This window comes from Kogia breviceps, chromosome 5 (assembly GCF_026419965.1).
Source record: "Kogia breviceps isolate mKogBre1 chromosome 5, mKogBre1 haplotype 1, whole genome shotgun sequence".
In the NCBI taxonomy this organism is placed as follows: domain Eukaryota; kingdom Metazoa; phylum Chordata; class Mammalia; order Artiodactyla; family Physeteridae; genus Kogia; species Kogia breviceps.
The window spans coordinates 109746661-109765727 of NC_081314.1; positions in this window are offsets into that span (position 1 = coordinate 109746661).

The following is a 19067-nucleotide window of genomic DNA, read 5'->3' on the forward strand; positions in this document are numbered from 1 at the left end:
AGAACACAAAACACATGGAAGTTATTAAGATACAGAATGAAACTCAGCAAGAGAGATTATCTACAAGCACAGAGTGAAGGAGGACACAAACCATGTTCTCAAAATCAGAGTCAGAGAAGAAGTTAAGAACAAGAAAAATAGTGTTAAATAAAACCTGGGCAACAGAAACCCAAGTGAATTAAATATGCAGAATAACCCTTTAGACAGGCATTTTGGAAAAGGCTTGGTATATGATGCTCTTTTGTTAAAGAGATTTAAAGGAAGGTAAATTTGAACAGTTGGTGCTAGTAGTACAACTCATTGTCAAACCAGACCATTATACCGTGAAAAACTGAAAGTGAAACTAATGGCAATAAACTCGTAGTAGCCCACCTACTAACATGAATGCATACATATGTATATTTAATCTGATGGACAGCAGCTCTAAAAGTCACATAATCTGTACCCTTAGGGACAGAAAACAACCCCTGATACATATTCAGCCAGAGGCCTATTATAGGCAACATGAGGAGCATTAGTAGGGAAAACAAAAAGAATAGACAAAGCTCTCACTCAGCCCCATGTGCACCATCCTTCAGGCCTCGCCTCCTGCCTCCTAATCCTTCCTGCTACTTCTCCAGACAAAAGAGTTCAATGAAGGGTATCTAAAAGGGAATGATATGCTGTGATAACATATGTTAGCATTTCATTCATTCCAAAGTATTGATTGAGTACCAGCTATATTTCCAGTATACATATTAAATTATATAAATTTTATTTTTTAACACAAACGCTTCTTTTAGCAATTGGTTTTCATGAACTGTCTTAAGGTCTCTTCCAGCCTTAATACCCAGGGATCCCGGAGCCAAGAAATTTCTTTGGGACAATTATTTTTGCCTAAAGGAAGGTTTTATTCTACCTCCACTCCAAAATTGATTACCCAACTTAAATATGTCTATTTTTGTACAAAACTGTGTTTGGCTTAGGACAAAGCTATCATCAGTATTCAAAGCAATGGAAAACACATGAATTTGGTTATTATGTTCTGAAAGTGTCCAAAACAGAGATAAATTAATATCACTGTTAAAGATCTTTATAGTTAGGGCTTCCCTAGTGGCACAGTGGTTCAGAGTTCGCCTACCGATGCAGGGTGCCCCGGTCCGGGAAGATCCCACATGCCGCGGAGCGGCGTCCGGAGCCTGTTCTCCACAACGGGAGAGGCCACAGCAGTGAGAGAGAGGCCCACGTACCGCAAAAAAAAAAAAAAAAAAGATCTTTATAGTTAAAAAATGTATACTTTAAAATGTATAAAATATATAATTTATAACATAAGTAAATTAATAGTTAGATCTGACCTAAAAATGCCTTAAGGTACACTGACTCCAAAAATGGAATTGAAACATTAAAACTAGAGCTCTAAAGCTAGGATTTTACGATCAGATACTGCAATTCATTATTTTTAGGATATCTTGATATTTGCTTAACTATATATTTTTCCACGGTTTCCAACTTTCTATTTAGATATAAAAATTTTAGAAAACGTATAAAAATAAAATTGATTCTTACTCTATTTAGGGAATGTTTTATTCTGCTAAGTATTTTTAGATTTTTATTTTGATGTTTCCTAGAAAAATGTTTCCTCTTAAACTATATGAATAAATGTTAAGAAATCTAGGAATTTCTGCCTGTAACATTTGATACACAGAAAGAAATATATTTTGTTTAGATATCTTTAAGTAGAAGACATTTTCTGAACTTTTAATTTATGAATCATACTTCTGACCTTTTTTCACTGAATGTTATTCATTATTTTAATTAATTCATCTGGAATGACAATACTCTATGAAGTTTTAAGTTGGATAAATATTTGAATTCCTTAGGGACTGAGAATATTATGCCCAAACTTTGCTCTCAGAAAAAGAATAAGAAAGCCCAAGGGAAACCAAACCAGAAATCAAATCTCAAAATCTTTCAAAGAGAGGTATGTATTTACCTGACACTATGAAAGAAAATTATCTCTACATTACATAAAATACAACTTCCATGTCATGTAATTAGTAGTTAATAGTGACATACAAATTTTTTTTAATCTCAGGTACAAATAGTTGCCATTCTCATTTTTTGGATATTGGTACACCATCATTATTGGCACACACTTCTCTTGTTGGGTTTTGTCTTAATTTTACTATTGATATATTTCCTCTTCAGATCCTACTCCAACTTATATCTACACCCCTCCCCCATGGTATATGCTGATGTATTTTATGTCTCAGAAAAATTCTGTATCCCTAAAACACGCAGTGTTTCTTTCCTATACATGTGCTTTTAATTTACACAAATGGTATTGCACTATGTATTTTTCACTTAGCATGTTTACAAGATCTATCCATGTGGCTTTGGATACATCTAGTTCATTATTTCTGACTACTTCATAGCATACCATAATATGCATCATCACATTTTATCTATCCATTGTCTGAGTGATGGACAACTAAGGTGCCTTCAAATGCCCTACTTTCACAAATAATACTGAGGTAAACCATCTTGTATCTGTTTCCTTATTGGCCTGTACAAGATTGCCTCTGGGCATATGACCAGGAGTGGGGTTTCTGAGTCATAGGTTACATGCATATTTACTTGTCTATCTTATTTGTCTTTCTAAAGAACCAGCTCTTGGTTTTTTGATCTCTCTTATCAAATTTTAATTTTAATTTTAGTTTTATGTCATTCTCTAGTTTATTGATTCTGCATCTATCTTTATTATTTCCTTCTTCTTCTTCTCTTTTTTCTCTACCAGCTTTACTCTGTTGTGTTCCTTCTTCACCTTCTTGGGTTGAACTCCTAGGTCATTTGCTTTCAATTGTTCTAGTTTTCTAATGAATACATTCAAAACTATAATGTTTCCATTAAGCATTGCTTGAGTAAAGTTCCTTAGACTTGATATACAGTACATTATCTTTTAATTCTAAGTATTTTGCAAGTTCCCCCCACCCTGCTTTTTTTTGTTCAACAAAAGGTCATTTAGTAGTATGCTATTTAAAATATCCAAAACATGTTTGTTTTTTTTTTAAGGCATTCTTTTAAGCCTAGTTCTACAGATAAGTTGGCTTAATATGTTGGAGTGAGCTACACTGCTACACTGTGGACCTACTCGAGCGTGGCCCTAAAACACGATAATGAGGGGAAATCCTCCCAGAGAGGCGAGCTTCAAGACTCACACTAGGTGACCACTTTCAGTAGTCTGAAAGAAGACTGTACATAAGATCTTGAGAAGTGCCATGTGGCTTGGCTGGTGGGTCAGGAGCCTGGGTGAAGCACTGAAAGATCAGATGAAGGAAGACTGAGGAAGAGACACGCGGATAAATCTTTGGAATGAGCATAGAATAAGGAGGAGAAAATGAACAATGAAGTATACAGGATAAGTCATCCAGGGACACTTACCAGTCTCTGTCCTGGTCATGCCATTGCTCACAATGGGCCTAAAGAGAGTAGTCATGGTGGTGGAGATGGAGGCTGTATACGGACTCAATAGCTTAGCTCAATAGTGTAGCTTCCTTTTACTGATGCTAACCTAACTACTGCTGCTGCTGAATATCATATCTCCCAGCAGCACAGACTGATGCTGAGCCCTAAAATGGTACTGTCCTTCAAGGAGCTCAACCAACAACTCTGCAGCAAATTGGTTGCACTGGACCTCTTTATAGCAAAGGAAGCGTGACAATGTTCAGATGACCAGGACCCACCAGTCCTACCATATACTGCATTACCAGAATCTGCCAGTATGATGGAATGTTGAAATAGCCTCTTAACAGGTACAAGCCAAGGCATCAGCTTGTGGATGACCCTCTGTGGCACTGCAGTGCTGTTCTTCAGGATGCGATATATTCTTTGAACCAATGGTCATTATATATGTTGCAACGGCCAGGACACATGGGTATAGGAATGAAACAATAGAAATAGAAGTGGTTCCTGGCATCACTCACAATGAACCACTTTGGATGTCTGTCCTTCTATCTGCAAAACTTGGGTTATGCTGGATTACAGGGGACCAGTAAGGTTCTACTGAATCTGAGGCTGTGGCTGCCACCTGGTCACTTTTGACTCCTCAGGTCAATAGGCCAGGAAGCAAATAAGAGTTACTATACAGGAAGGTGTAAGTGCATTACTTTCATGAGAAGATAGAGTTACTGCTGCATCATGGGGGCAAAGAGAAGTATGTCTGGAACTTAGGGGATTCACTGGTTTCTTCTTGATGATCATATGTCTGGTGATAACAGTGAGAAAGCAACTACAACAACCATGAATTAGTTAGAAAATGGTAAAAAAGGGATCAGACCCCTCAGGGATGAGGGTCTGAATTTTCCTAAAGTGAAGCAACCTAGACAAGTGGAAATGCTAGCCAAGGATGAGTGGACTATACAATGGCTGCTACAGAAGTAAGATGCTGCACAGCCATCATAGGTTTGTGACCAATTGCAGCAGTGGAGACTGCAGTTTGTCCTATTTGCTTCCTGTCATTAGTATTTCATTTCATTTTATTTTAAAATTGTGACTGTCCACTAAACTGAAGAGTAGTGACTAGACAGTGGGGCATAAGTAGATCTGTGCAGTGCAAGGGGAAGATTACAGCAGTTGCCATTGGTGTCCAACCCAGATCCCCTGTGTGATTATGTTTCCCATACATCCTAAGAGCTTCTTACTTCAGGCACTGTGAATCTTAGCCAGAGGTTTTCTTGGATCTTGGGAGGGTGCTTGGCCATATGTGGGACAGACTGGAATGTCCAGGGAGCTAATGACCATGGGAACAGCCCTTAACCAATGAGGGACTGGAGTTGGTGGGTGAATACCCAGTTTTTTTGCTCTTCGAATGGGGTAAATCTGAGGCCTGCTGTACATCTCCCAGAGGGGCCCCCTGGGATTTAGTTTCATTGTCCAAAGCGATAACTTGTTCCTTAAAATGTTCTGTATTGACTTTCTTCCCCTCGCTGTCTCACTTCTGCATTCCCCTATTGGTGCTTTTTAAAGTCACCATCAAAAATAAAATGTTTGCACTCAGATCCTTGGCTCAGGGTCTGACTGGGGAAAATCCAGCCTAAAACAATCAATACCTTAGCCCTCTCTCAGCCCTCTTTCCAGTCTTTCTAGCAGCCTCCAACTGTGTTAACATTACTATTAGTTTATCTCAGAATCCTTATTGATGGGTCTTTTTCCTTTTTTCCCTCTTTTTAATGTTTTTTTCTTTATTTTTTGGTAGTGGTCATATAAGAAACAGTAAATGGTATTAATTGTTCATTTCTCTTCTTTCTGGAGTGCTTCTTCCAAAAGTGTTTTCGATAATGGCTATGTGTGGTAAAACTTCTGAGACCTTGTGTGCTTGAGAACATCTTCATCTTACCCTCACATCTGAATGATCACTTAGATATAAAATTCAAAGTTCCTTCAGCACTTTCAAATGAGTGCTCTCTTGTCCCCCTGTTTCTGTTGTTGCTGTTGGGAAGCCTGATGTCATTTTAATTCTTGTTCCATTGTAGGTGTCTTGGTGAAGCTCTCTGAAACCTTTTAGAGTATTTTTTTCCTTGTACACACCTTATTTCTACAATAAATAAAAGAGCAAATCGTCCATAGGATCCATTGTTAAGATACATATATTATATTTGGCATTTAAAAATGATCTCTTCTTCCATGGAACAGAATAGTGAGCCCAGAACTAAACCCAAACACTTACGGCCAATTAATCTATGACAAAGGAGGCAAGGATACACAATGGAGAAAACACAGTCTCTTCAATTAGCGGTTCTGGGAAAACTGGACAGCTACATGTAAAAGAATGAAATTAGAATATTTTCTAGCACCATATACAAAAATAAACCAAAAATGGATTAAAGATCTAAATGTAAGACCGGATACCATAAAACTCCTAGAGGAAAACAAAGGCAGAACACTCTCTGACATAAATCACAGACATATTTTTTTGGGTCCACCCCTTAAAGTAAAGGACATAAAAGAAAAAGCAAACACATGGGACCTAATTAAACTTAAAAGCTTTCACACAGCAATGGAAACCATCCACAAAACGAAGACAACCTACTGAATGGGAGAAGATATTTGCAAATGATATGACCAATAAGGGATTAATATTCAACATATATAAACAGCTCATATAATGCAAGATCAAAAAACAATCTGATTAAAAACTGGGCAGAAGAACTGAATAAGTATTTTTTCAAAGAGGACACACAGATGGCCAACAGGCATATGAAAAGTTGCACAACATCACTAATCATCAGGGAAATGAAAATCAAAACCACAATGAGATATCACTTCACACCTGTCAGAATATCCATCATCAAAAAGAACACAAATAGCAAATGTTGGCAAGGATGTGGAGAAAAGGGAACCCTTGTACACTGTTGGTGGGAATGTAAATTGGTTGCAGCCACTGTGAAAAACAGTATGGAGGTGTCTCAGAAAACTAAAAATAGAACTACCATATGACCCAGCAATTCTAATCCTGGGTATATATCCAAAAAAACAAAAACATTAATTTGAAAAGATACATGCACCACAATGTTCATAGCAGCATTATATACAATTACCAACGTATGGAAGCAACCTACGTCCATCAACAGATGAATGGATTAAGATATGGTACATATATACATACATACATACATAAAATGGAATACTACTCAGCCATAAAAAAGAATGAAATCTTGCCATTGCTACAACATGGATGGACTTGGAGGGTATTATGCTAAATGAAATAAGTCAGACAGAGAAAGACAAATACTGTATGATATCACTTATATGTGGAATCTAAAAAATACAATGAACTAGTGAATATAACAAAAAAGAAACAGACTCACAGATATAGAGAACAAACTAGTGGTTACCAGTGGGGAAGGGTGGAGGGGAATTATAGGAGTAAGGGATTAGGAGGTACAAACTATTATGTATAAAATAAGCTACAAAGATATATTGTACAATTCAGGGAATGTAGCCAACGTTTTATAATAACTATAAATGGAGTATAAACCTTAAAAATTGTGAATCACTATATTGTACACCTGTAACATATATTGCACATCAACTATACTTCAATAAAAACAAACAAGAAAAAAACAAAAAGCAATCTATCCTACCATTAAAGAGAAAGATAGCTTTACAGATCACTATAATCTGATGGGAAATGTGGCAGCCATGAAGGTGTGCTGTTTGGATCTACCCTCAAGAGGGAAGCTGCCACTATGGAAAACAGTACAGCGGTTCCTCAGAAAAATAAAAATAGAATTACCTTATGATCCAGCAATCACGGCCATGGGTATATACCCAGACAAAACTATAATTCAAAAAGATTCATGCACCTCTATGTTCATAGCAGCACTGCTCACAATAGCCAAAACATGGAAACAACATAAATGTCCATCAGCAGATGAATGGATAAAGAAGATGTGGTACATATATATATACGATGAAATACTACTTAGCCATAGAAAAGAATGAAATAATGCCATTTGCAGCAACATGGATGCAACTAGAGATTATCATACTAAGTGAAGTAAGTCAGAAAGAGAAAGACAAATACCATATGGCATCACTTATATGTGGAATCTAAAATATGGCACAAATGGACCTATCTACGAAACAGAAACTGACTCACAGACATAGAGAACAGACTTGTGGTTGCCAAGGGGGAGGGGGAGAGATGGGAGTTTGGGGTTTGTAGATGCAAGCTATTACATTTGGAATGGACAAACAACAAGGTCCTACTGTACAGCACAGAGTACTCAATATCCTGTGATAAACCATAATGGAAAAGAATATTTTAAAAAGTGTACATATGTGTATAACTGAGTCACTTTGCTGTACAGCAGAGAGTGGCACAACATTGTAAATCAACTATACTTCAATTAAAAAAATATTATTTAAAAAAAAGAGAGAGAAGCTGCCATGGGTACCGTGAGCTGACAGCCTCCAACTGCTGTGCCTTCAGGTTATACCCCCAGGGTTCAAATCAAGGCCAAGCTGTCTTCAAGCAGCTCCCTGGAGAGACAAAGCACAGCACGCTACTAGAGGATGGCAGTCTCCTCCCAGTTAGAAACTATGGGCAGTCTTTGCACCAGTGCTCCCCACTGGGCTGAGATTTTTCTCAGAGCTGCAAGCATGGTCTGAGGCTCTTCCTCCACAGTCTTTCGTCCTTACCCTTTCACTTTCACAATTGTCAGACTTGTGCTGTGGATTGTAGGCTTTCTCTGACCACTTTTGCTCTCTCTGCTCTTGATCTTGCACAGGTGCTATCTCTACTACAACTCGTGCATTTCTAACTCCATCTTGGTGTCTGCTTCCGGGACAACACAGACAGGAGAAAATGAGTGTGTGTGTATGGTATTTAGTTAAGTAGAAAGCCCAGCCCAGAAGACTTGCAATCTGATTATTTTCCATATGCTGCCGTGGGACATATACTACTGTTACCCAGCATGCTCTGCTTTCCTTATTCCTTTCCCATCAAGGTCTATAGTGAAATGAATCTTGAGCTATCAAAATAGATATTTTTTATTATAGATCAATAGATTTTTAAAATTAATTAATTAATGGCTGTTTTGGGTCTTCATTTCTGTGCGAGGGCTTTCTCTAGTTGTGGCAAGCAGGGGCCAGTCTTCATCGCGGTGCGCGGGCCTCTCACTATCGCGGCCTCTCTTGTTGCGGAGCACAGGCTCCAGACGCGCAGGCTCAGTAGTTGTGGCTCATGGGCCTAGTTGCTCCGCGGCATGTGGGATCTTCCCAGACCAGGGCTCGAACCCGTGTCCCCTGCATTAGCAGGCAGATTCTCAACCACTGCGCCACCAGAGAAGCCCAATAGATTCTTTTTATTATAGCCTTCCCTCGCTTGACATAAGGTATTTTATATTTATAGTATAAAAAGAATACAAATGCTTACTATTATCTCTTTAACCCATTTGTAGTTTACCAAACAGACTCATTTGGTAGATCACAGTAGATCACAGCTTGGATACTGGTTTGACAGTACCGATTTGGTCACTTCTGTTTACCTTTTTGGCTTTAAGAAATCTGTGAGTGGTTTCTGACTCATTTAGAGTTAACATTTTCCATTTCTCAATGTGTTCCTATTTTACAAAACACTAAAACTGAAGAATTCAGATACCAATAATTCACAATATCTTTACAGATTGTATAAGCAAGTTATAAAGAATATTGAAAATATAAAGATAAGAATTGTTTTTAAAAACCTGATGAATTTTGGAAACCCTTTTTACAAATGCAATTTCAACATGCTTATTTTTATATTAAAGTATATTGACTTGGTAAAACATAAAGGACCTCTCTAACTACACTCTTAGTTCAGCTGTTAAAACACCAAATTTCTTAAAACACCAAGAAATTTATAGCTACTCCTCTATCTCAATCAATTCAAATCACTGAAATTTATAGTAGAAGGATTATATTTCTCTAGTCTGAAGGCTTTGTCCAATTACATATACTTAACCTGCCAGTAAGTAAATCGGAGACATTTTATGAAAAACATGTGGTTTGTACTGGTGTGACTATGATTATTTACATTTCAATTTTTACCATGTATTAATCTGCATACTGGCTTTTTTGCTCTGTGGTTAGCGTCAAATGTTTGGCACCAGGGTACTTATATAAAATAGACTACCGTGGTGGTATTTTTCTGAGTTCACTGTTTATTTTTTGTGTCCACAAAACCCACAGGGCTACTAGGTGTCACATGACAGCTGTATTGCAGCAAATTTTTGCTCAAAGCCACACTTACTTCTGCCCCAGTGTAGTGGATTTTTACTGTATGTATTCCAAGGCTTGTCCTTGGAAGAAAAATGCCTGGCATATCACAGGCACTTTTCTGGGATTTTTTTGTTTTGAAATTGTAAATGTTGAATTTAATTTTAGTGTAATAAAGACAAAAAAACCAGCAGCTAACTTGTCACCTTGCATAGTAATTTTGACATTAAAAGTTTAAACTTATCTTGCCAACATTTTCGTCATTGCACATAGCCTTAAAAAAGATGTCAGAAATCTGTGGGATGTATTTTATAAATAAACAAGGTAAGAACACAAACTATTAAATTTCTGGTGCAGGAGTTAATCCTGTATTAAAGGGGTTCAAGCTATTAATAATAAAATAGAAAATGTAAGAAATCACTTGATAAGAGTAAGAAAATAAAAATTTTTAGTATCTGAAAATGTACTAGGGATACAGTGGTAAACAAAGTCCGTGCTCTCATTAGACATATTCTAGAGGAGACAGACAATAAGCAAATATATAAAAAATTTAATGTCAGATAGTGAAAGGAGCTATTATTAATAAACCATGTATTCAGAGAGGAACTATTCCAAGTAACTTAAAATAAACAAACAAAAAACCAGCTGGTCTCTGAAGAAATGGCTGATTCCAGATCTTGGGCAGTAATAGTACAGGATAACCCAAGAATATCTTCTTATACCAGAAAGTAAGAGTTATTAAAGACTACACAACATCAAAAGGACTCCGAAGCCAACTTGAAGAAACTCTTTATCAGCCCAGATTCAAATAAGAGAAGAGACACAACAGTTATTATGGGAATAAAAGGGTTTGTTGTAAGAATCTGAATTCACATGAGTGTGGAAAAGCTGAGAAAGCAGCCAGAGGATCACATCACTAATGTCTTTAGCATGAAGCTTGGATCAGTTTGAAAAACAAGAATTCTAGAAGAGTTTGAGAAGCTGTCACTCAACCTACAGTGACTTTGAAGTGGGAGCTCATGGACTGGTTTGTGAAGCCAATGAACCTGGTCACAGCAAACTCCTGAGAATAATGGCTTCTGCCTCTACTTACAACTTTCAAATTTTGCATGAGTTCCTGTCATTGACAAACTCTGACCCAAACCCGCATAGGAAAGGGGAATCTGGAAATGTAGTTTCCAGACTGAGAGGACGTGGCAGGGGGTTCCAAGTAAACAGTGGCTCCTACTGTACTAGTATGGACAATTTGAATGCTAGCAATAAGAATAACTGCAATTGACTAAAATACATCAAATAGGATTAAATCCATGAGTTAATAATGATCCTAAGATTGATTGCCCAAACAGCCTCAATTATTTCCTTCCCTGTATCTCTGCCCCTTACCACATGACTGCAGTTCCTCTCATCAGTAGGTAGTGTATTTTTCCCCATCTCTTGAATCTGGACTGGCCCTCTAGCTCTCTTTGACCAATAGAATGCAGCAGAAAGGTTAGTGTGCCAGTTCTTTTTTTTTTTTTTTTCTTTGCGGTGCGGACGCGCAGGCTCAGCGGCCATGGCTCACGGGCCCAGCCGCTCCGCGGCATGTGGGATCCTCCCAGACAGGGGCACAAACCCATGTCCCCTGCATCAGCAGGCGGACTCTCAACCACTGCGCCACCAGGGAAGCCCAGTGTGCCAGTTCTGAGTCTAGTCCTCAAGAAGCCTTACATGTTTCTGCTTGCTCTCTTACACAGTTGTGCTTTCTCATTCTTGCCACCCTCCTACCACATTGTGAAAAAGTTCAAGCTAGCCTGCTGGCCAATGAGAGATTACATGTAACAGAATTAAGTCATCTCAGCTGAGGTCATTCTATACCAGCCAGCCACCTGCTGACCAACAAAGCTCAGCCTGGAGAAGCTGAACTGCCCAGATTATTTTTCATGCCTATTTTTAAAACAAGTTTTATTGAACTGTAACAGACATACAATAAACTGCACGTATTTAACCTGTATAAGTTGTTACATACGTATGCACACATAAAACCATCACTGTGATGATTTGACAGATGTATCCCCATCATCCCCACTTAATTCTACTGTGATCAGAGAATGAATGTTGTATGACTTTAATCCTTTTGAATTACGTGAGACTTGATTTATGGCTCCAAATATGGTCTTTCTTGGTACATGTACCATGTGCACTTGAAAACAATGTCTTCTGCTATTGCTGAATGGAGTGGTCTATAAATGTCTATTAGGTCAAAGCGGTTGTACTTTTCTAACCTTCTCTGTCATGCATCAGTAGACTCTTCTTTAAAGAGAAACATAGTAAACATTTTAGGCTTTGCTGGCCATAGAGTCTTTGGCACCATTATGAAACTCTTAAGGTGGAAGTTAAAATGATGTATTTCAGATCTTTTTTTCTTTTATTGGCACTTAGTGCTATAACTTTCCCTCTAAGTAATGCTTTAGTGGTGTTTCACAAAGTTTGATGTGCTGGTTTTTATTTTCATTCTGTACAAAATATTGGCACCTAGTGCTATAAATTTCCCCCTAAATACTACTATTCTGTTACAATGTGAAAACAGCCATAAATATCTACTGTTGTGATGTGAAAGAAGCCGTAGACAATACATATAAGTGAAAAAACCTGTCTTTAACCTAATAAAAAGTTATTTACAAAAACAGGTGGAACAGGGAGAGGATGCATTTAGCTCTCAGGCCATAGATTCCTGAAATCTAAGAACAATTACTGATTTTCCATCTACTTGTTCTAATAATTATTAAGATAATGGTATTGAACTCTCTAAGTATACTTGCAGACTTGCCCATTTCTCCTTATAGTTCTATAAATTTTTGCTTCATGTATTTTGGAGCTCTGTTATTAGGTGAATAAATATTTAGGAATGCTTTGTCCTTTTGATAAATTGACAATTTTATCATTGCAAAATGACATTCTTTGCCCTGGTAAAATTCTTTGTTCTGAAATCTTCTTTGTATGGTATTAACATAGCCATTCTAATCTTCTTTGATTATTAATAGCATGATGTATCTCTTTCCCTTCTTATACTTTTAGCCTATTTGTATCTTTATATCTGAAGTGTGTTTTTTGTAGGCAGCATACAGTTGGGTCCTGATTTTTTAAAACAATTTGACAATTTTCTCCTTTTAATTGGGGTATTTAGACAATTTGCATTTAATGTGATTAGTATGAGATTTTATAGCATCATCTTGTTTTTATTCCATTTTATTCACCTGTTTTTTCTCCTTTTCCATCTTTTTCTTCCTTCATTTAAGTAAATATTTTATATTATTTTATTTCCATTGTTTCCTTATTATCTGTAATTTATTGTTTTGTTATATTCCTGGTTGCTTTAAGTTTTACAGGATATACATTTACTTTCACAGTCTATCTTCAAATATAGCAAGATAACTTTACAGTAGTACATACTTCCTTTTCTTGTCTCCTGATCTTTTTGCTATTGTGGTCATTATGGGTTTTGTTATATAGTTTTTGTGTTATAAACTCCACACTACATTGTTACTATTTTTGTTTAAATAACCAATTATCTTTTAAAAGATTTAAATAATAAAGAAACACACATTTATTTACCTATGAATTTACCATTTCTGGAATTATTCATTCCTTGGTATTGATAATATGTCCATCATTTTTCTTCTAACTGAAGGATTTCCTTGAATATCTCTTACAGTGTGGGTACATTGGACATCTTTCAGCTTTTATATGTCTGAAGAGGTCTTTATTTTACCTTCATCTTTGAAACATTTTTCACTGGGTATAGAACTGACACTTTTTCTTCAGTGCTTGCTCCATTGTTTTCTTACTTGCATTGTTTCTGACAAGAAATTTGCTGTCATCTGTATGTATTGTGTATTTGTATAGTTTTTCATCTAGTTGCTTTTAAGATTACCCTGGTTTTGAGCAATTTCATTATGATTTGCCTTGGTATATTTTTATTCATGATTCTTGTGCTTAAGATTTGTTGAGCTTCCTGGATTTGTGCCTTTATAGCTTTCATTTAATCTGGAAAATTTTAGCTGTATTTCTTCAAGTAATTTTTCTGTCTCCTTCTCTCTCTTTCCTCTCTTTCAGGGACTACAAATATGTGTAGATTTGTCTGCTTCAATTGTGCTTCAACTCACAGCTTTGTTCATTGAGCAAAAAAAAAATCCCCTCTTTTCTGTGTGCTTTATTTTGAGTAGTTCTCTTGCTGCATCTTCAAGTTAACTAATCCTTAATCTTTTCTTTTAGAATCTCTAATCTGCCATTACTCACAGTCAACATTTTCATTTCACACATTGCAGTTTTAATCTTTAAAAGTTTGGTTTGGGGCTTTTTAACAACTTTCATGCCTCTTAACTTTCTGAAAGTATGAAATACAGTTATAATAAATTTTTAATGTTCTTGTTCACTAATTTTAACAGGTGTGTCCATTCTGGATGGGTTTTAAATAGCTTATATCCTCATAATAATGGGTCTTATTCTCCTGCTTCTTTCCATGCTTAATAATACTTTATTGGATGCCAGACAATGTAAATTTTACCTTGTGGGTATTGGATATTTTCTGCATTCCTATAAGGATTCTTAAACTTTGTTCTGGGTTACAGTTATGTGACCTGAAAATGGTTTGACCTTTCAGACTCTTGAATTTAAGATTCTTAGGTGAGATCAGCTCAGTGCTTAGTCAAGAGCTACGTAATCTCTACTCTTGAGATAAGGCCCTTCCATGTACTCTTCCTAATGTTTTATAAATCATGGGTTTTCTAGGCTGGCTGGTGGGAACAAGCACTATTTGTGGCCCTGTGTGAGTGCTGGGCACTTTTGCCTCTAATCTTTTCTTTTGGCTCTTCCTTCAACCTCAGGGAGTTTCCTCACACGCATATACTGATCAGTATTAAGCTGATACTTGAGGATGTACCTATGCTTATCTCCACAGTTCTCTCGATGAACACTTCTCTCTTCTCTGGTACTACATCCTGTGAACTCTAGTTTCTTTGGACTTGCTAAAATCTTAGCTGCATCTCCTCATTCCAGGAGTGTGCTGGGATCTGCCTCAGTTTTCTCTCCCTTTGCTGTGGCCTCTAAATTCCCCCAAGTTAGTACAGTGGGGCATTCACTGAACTTACCTAGTTTGCTTCCTGTCTCTCAGAGATAATTGTCCTTTGTTGTCTAATGTCCAGTGTCTTACAAATTGTTGTTTCATATATTTGTATTTATTTAAAATTATTTTAGGCAGAAGAATAATCTGAGTCTTATTTCTCCATCTTGGTGAGAATCAAAAGTGCTTTATTGTTTTAAGCTATTGAGTTTGTAGGGGTGGGGAATGGGGGAGTTTTTTTAAACAAACTGAGATAAATAACAGCACTAACTGGTAACTGCTGCAGGATGCTAAGGAACTCATTATTTTGAAACTGAATTTTAAACAAGAGAATCAATCAAGCATTTATCCCATCTTTCCTATATGAACTCTATTGCTAGGTAACTAAAAAACTGATGAGGGGAAGTTTTTCTTTATAGCAGTAATCCAGTTAATAAGCTAAGATAGAACAACAGAATTGAAATTTATCATTTTGCAACTCCTAATGTGTTAACGGATCAAGTCAATACCAACCAATTTCTGCCTACATCACAAAAGCAGATAGTATACTTTCTGTTGGAAGAACACCACAACCCCTATGAAGCAGTTTCACCAAGAAAACCTCATATGATCCAAACATCACTTCACAGGAAATACAGAAGGAAAATACAAGAGGAAAGTAGTAATGAAACTTATCAGCAAAATCCAGAATGGGAAACTATACAGGACAAATGATCAAGTTTTTTTTTTTTTCAATAAATAGACTGCAGAGGGAAAAATATGGAGAGAGAAGGAACTTATGGATTAAAAGAGAATTAAGAAACTTATCAACAAATCAGTTATATATCTTATTTAAATACCGATTCAAACAAGGCAGAAAATGATATTAATGAGTAAACTGGTCATTTAAACACTATTTGCCATATTAAAGAATTATGATATTTTTCCCAGTTCTGTTGAGAAATGATTGACATACAACAGTGTATAAGTTTAAGGCATTCAACATGATGGTTAGATTTACATATATTGTGAAATGATGACCACAATAGTTTCAGCTAACATCCATCTACTCATGGATGAAATAAAAGGAAAAGATAGAAGAAAAGAAAAAAAGAAAAAAATTCTCCTTATAGAACTCTCAGGATTTACTCTTGTAATGACTTTCTTATATATCATACAGCAGTGTTAAGTATAGCCATCATGTTGCTCATTACATCGCTAGTACTTATTTATCTTATAAATGGAAGTTTGTATTTTTGACCACCTTCCTCCAATTTACCCTCCCCCCACCCTCTGCCTTTAGTAACCACAAGTCAGATCTCTTTTTCTATGAGTTTGGTTTTCTCTCTCTTGCTCTCTTATTTTTTTTTTTTTTAGATTCCACACACAAGTGAGATAATACAGTATTTGTCTTTCACTGTATGACTTATTTCACTTAGCATAATGCTTCACAGTCCATCCATGTTGTTGCAAAAGGTATGATTTCCTCTTTGTTATGGCTGAATAATATTCCATTGTATATATACCAAGACTTATTATCTTGTTTTCAGTTATGATAATGGTATTATGATTGTTTAACAAAAAATTTCCTTATTTTATAGAGATACAAATGATGTATTTATGGATGAAAAGATATGATGTCTGGGAACTACTTCAAGATAGCATAGGAGGGGAAAGTTGGTGTGGAACTAGGTAAAACAAGTTTACCCATGAATTAGGTAATTTTTGAATTACCTGTTTACTTTCCTATATCCAGAATTTTCTAAAATAAACATAAAAAGAGGACAACATAGGGAAAAGCGACACCGTAACTGTAAGCACTGTTTTATTCCGGGGAATCAGGAAAGGCCTCTCTTTCGAGAGAAGACTTTTGATCAGGAGACTTCTGAGAAGAGGCTTGATGGAAATAAAGTAGCAAAATGAGGATTAAAATAAGTAAATCTATAGGATTTTTCAGTTAGGAATCCACTTCAGTTAGGAAGCCACCTTTACAATGTTGAGTGGATTGTGGAGGATGAAATTTGAGTGCAAAGGGCTGAAAACGAGTAAGAGGAGACAGTGTTATTCTTTCCCGTAGTTCACTGCAAAGGGCAGACAGAGGAGAGACAGCGACAGGGGAGAACATGCATATCTGAAACAATACAGGACCTGATGGGTCTCTGCTTAGAATTACCATCTGACTCTTAGCTCCCTTCCTGGGGCCACTTTTTCTGATTCTGTTTTCTTTTAGCTTTGGGTAGTTTTTTCCCCACCTAGCTGTCCTCTTTGGCCCTGCACAATTCCTTTAGGGAACTGCCTTTAAGCCCCATGTCACAAATCAGGTACCACAAAGAGGCGACTGCTGGAACTCTTGTGCTTGATGGAGGCTTTTATTTCTTCAGCTTTTGCACAAAGTGATTCTTCAATTGCTTCCTCCTTCAGTCTGTTCTCCGCTATCCTGACTTCGGCCTTCATTGTTCACTTTCCATTTTCAACCTTGCCTTGCCTTTTTGACTAGATTTTCAGCATTGCCTTCTTACCCATATTCTTATCTACCTGTTTTCCAAGAATTAGGTCCTTCCTGTACACTGCTTTTGGCTGCCTATCTCAATCCAGCCCCAGGAGATGTGGTGTTTCCTGAAGATACAGCAGAGGAAACCACAGATTAGGCTGTTAACCTACAGTTCTGGATCACCTCCTTGGTAAACCATGGCCATTTTTCATGTCCAAATTAAAGTCCTCCATGGCTTGCCAAGCTGGCACTAGAGGTAGAACATTACTAATAACTGGAATCTCTGGGCTCTTTAACCATTAACAGAGACCAGGGCAGAACTGCTGGCTCTACATTCAGAGGCCCAAACCCAAGGCTCTGAGAGCCCTCTGAGTTCTGCTGCCAGTTTTCCCAGCAGTTCAGTCCTGCTGCTAACTTCTGTGTGATAACATGGGAAGTGTGCATAACGCACTTTTGTTGAATAATGATGTATTATGATGGTTATCATGACAAAAGCTCTTGGGCTCTAGTGTCAACTGAAATCTAAATTAGCTGCTGCTTTTCAACGAATGCCAGTTTTATGTGAAAGAGTGCCCGGCAGACAAACCCTGATTATCCAGACATGGGCATCTGGTAGGTATTTTCTCATAAATGAGCTTGTCACTTCAAGTGAATCAACCGACAATATTCATTGCCAATGAAAACTTCCAAGTTTTCAAGCAAGGGAGAGCATCTTACACATATGAGGTTTGTTTTAGTACTTTTCCTACTTAACTTTTCTCCACAATTATCCAAACTGAAGGCCAGAAAACTGCTTTTGATTAAGTGGTCTTCCCACATGGTGTTCAGTATTTGAGACAATTCACTTGTGTAATTTTGTGTGTGTGTGTGTGTGTGTGTGTGTGTGTGTGTGTGTGTGTGTGATAAAGGAGCTATTTCCTGTAAAATCTGATTTCAGTGCCAAGAACTACACTTTTAAAATGTGATTTAGCAATTTTATTATCTTACCAGTAAGGGGCAGCAAACAACAATGTTTGAAATACTAAGCTAAGTTAATCTGGAATTTGTCCTTTTATTTTTTGCTTCATGAACACATCTCTGACCCCTTTCCCACTCTTCCTAGTGATGCTAAGTTAGAGAAATTGATGATGACAGTGTCATCTAAAAGAGAAGACAGTAAACTGTAACATTTAAAATATAATTCTAAGAAAAGATAAAATCTGCCAGACCTTTGTGTTGACAAATGGTGAATCTCTTATAATTTCCAAATTGGGTCCTAGGAACTGCCACACACCCAGTTAAGTATCCACAAAACTTATTCACAGTCCATTAACGACAAGGAAAAGTGGAAGTAATATTTTGCCTTAATTCTGCATTTCTCACAAAAGACTGTTTCTCATCTGAGCTTTAGTCATCTAGTTAAGAAATTATTTTAATCATTATTTATTAAGCATGTACCATAAGCCAGAAACCATTCTAGGCAGTGGAGACAAATGATAAGCAAAACTGATACAATACCTGTCCTCCTGCTGCTTTCTTTTGAGCTAGGGAAAGTTATCCAAACTAAGAGAGGCGCTAAAGGTAGAGAAGAAAAGAAGACACTCTGAACACCAAATGTGAACTGAGAGTAAGATGCTAGTGAAGGATGGACAAGTGCCAAGTCCTAGTGCTGGAGTGATTTCTTCAGAACATTCTTTTGAATCTTTCACTCTTTTTCAGTGAAACTTTCACTTAAAAAATTTTTTTTTATTGGAGTATAGTTGTTTTACAATGTTGTGTCAA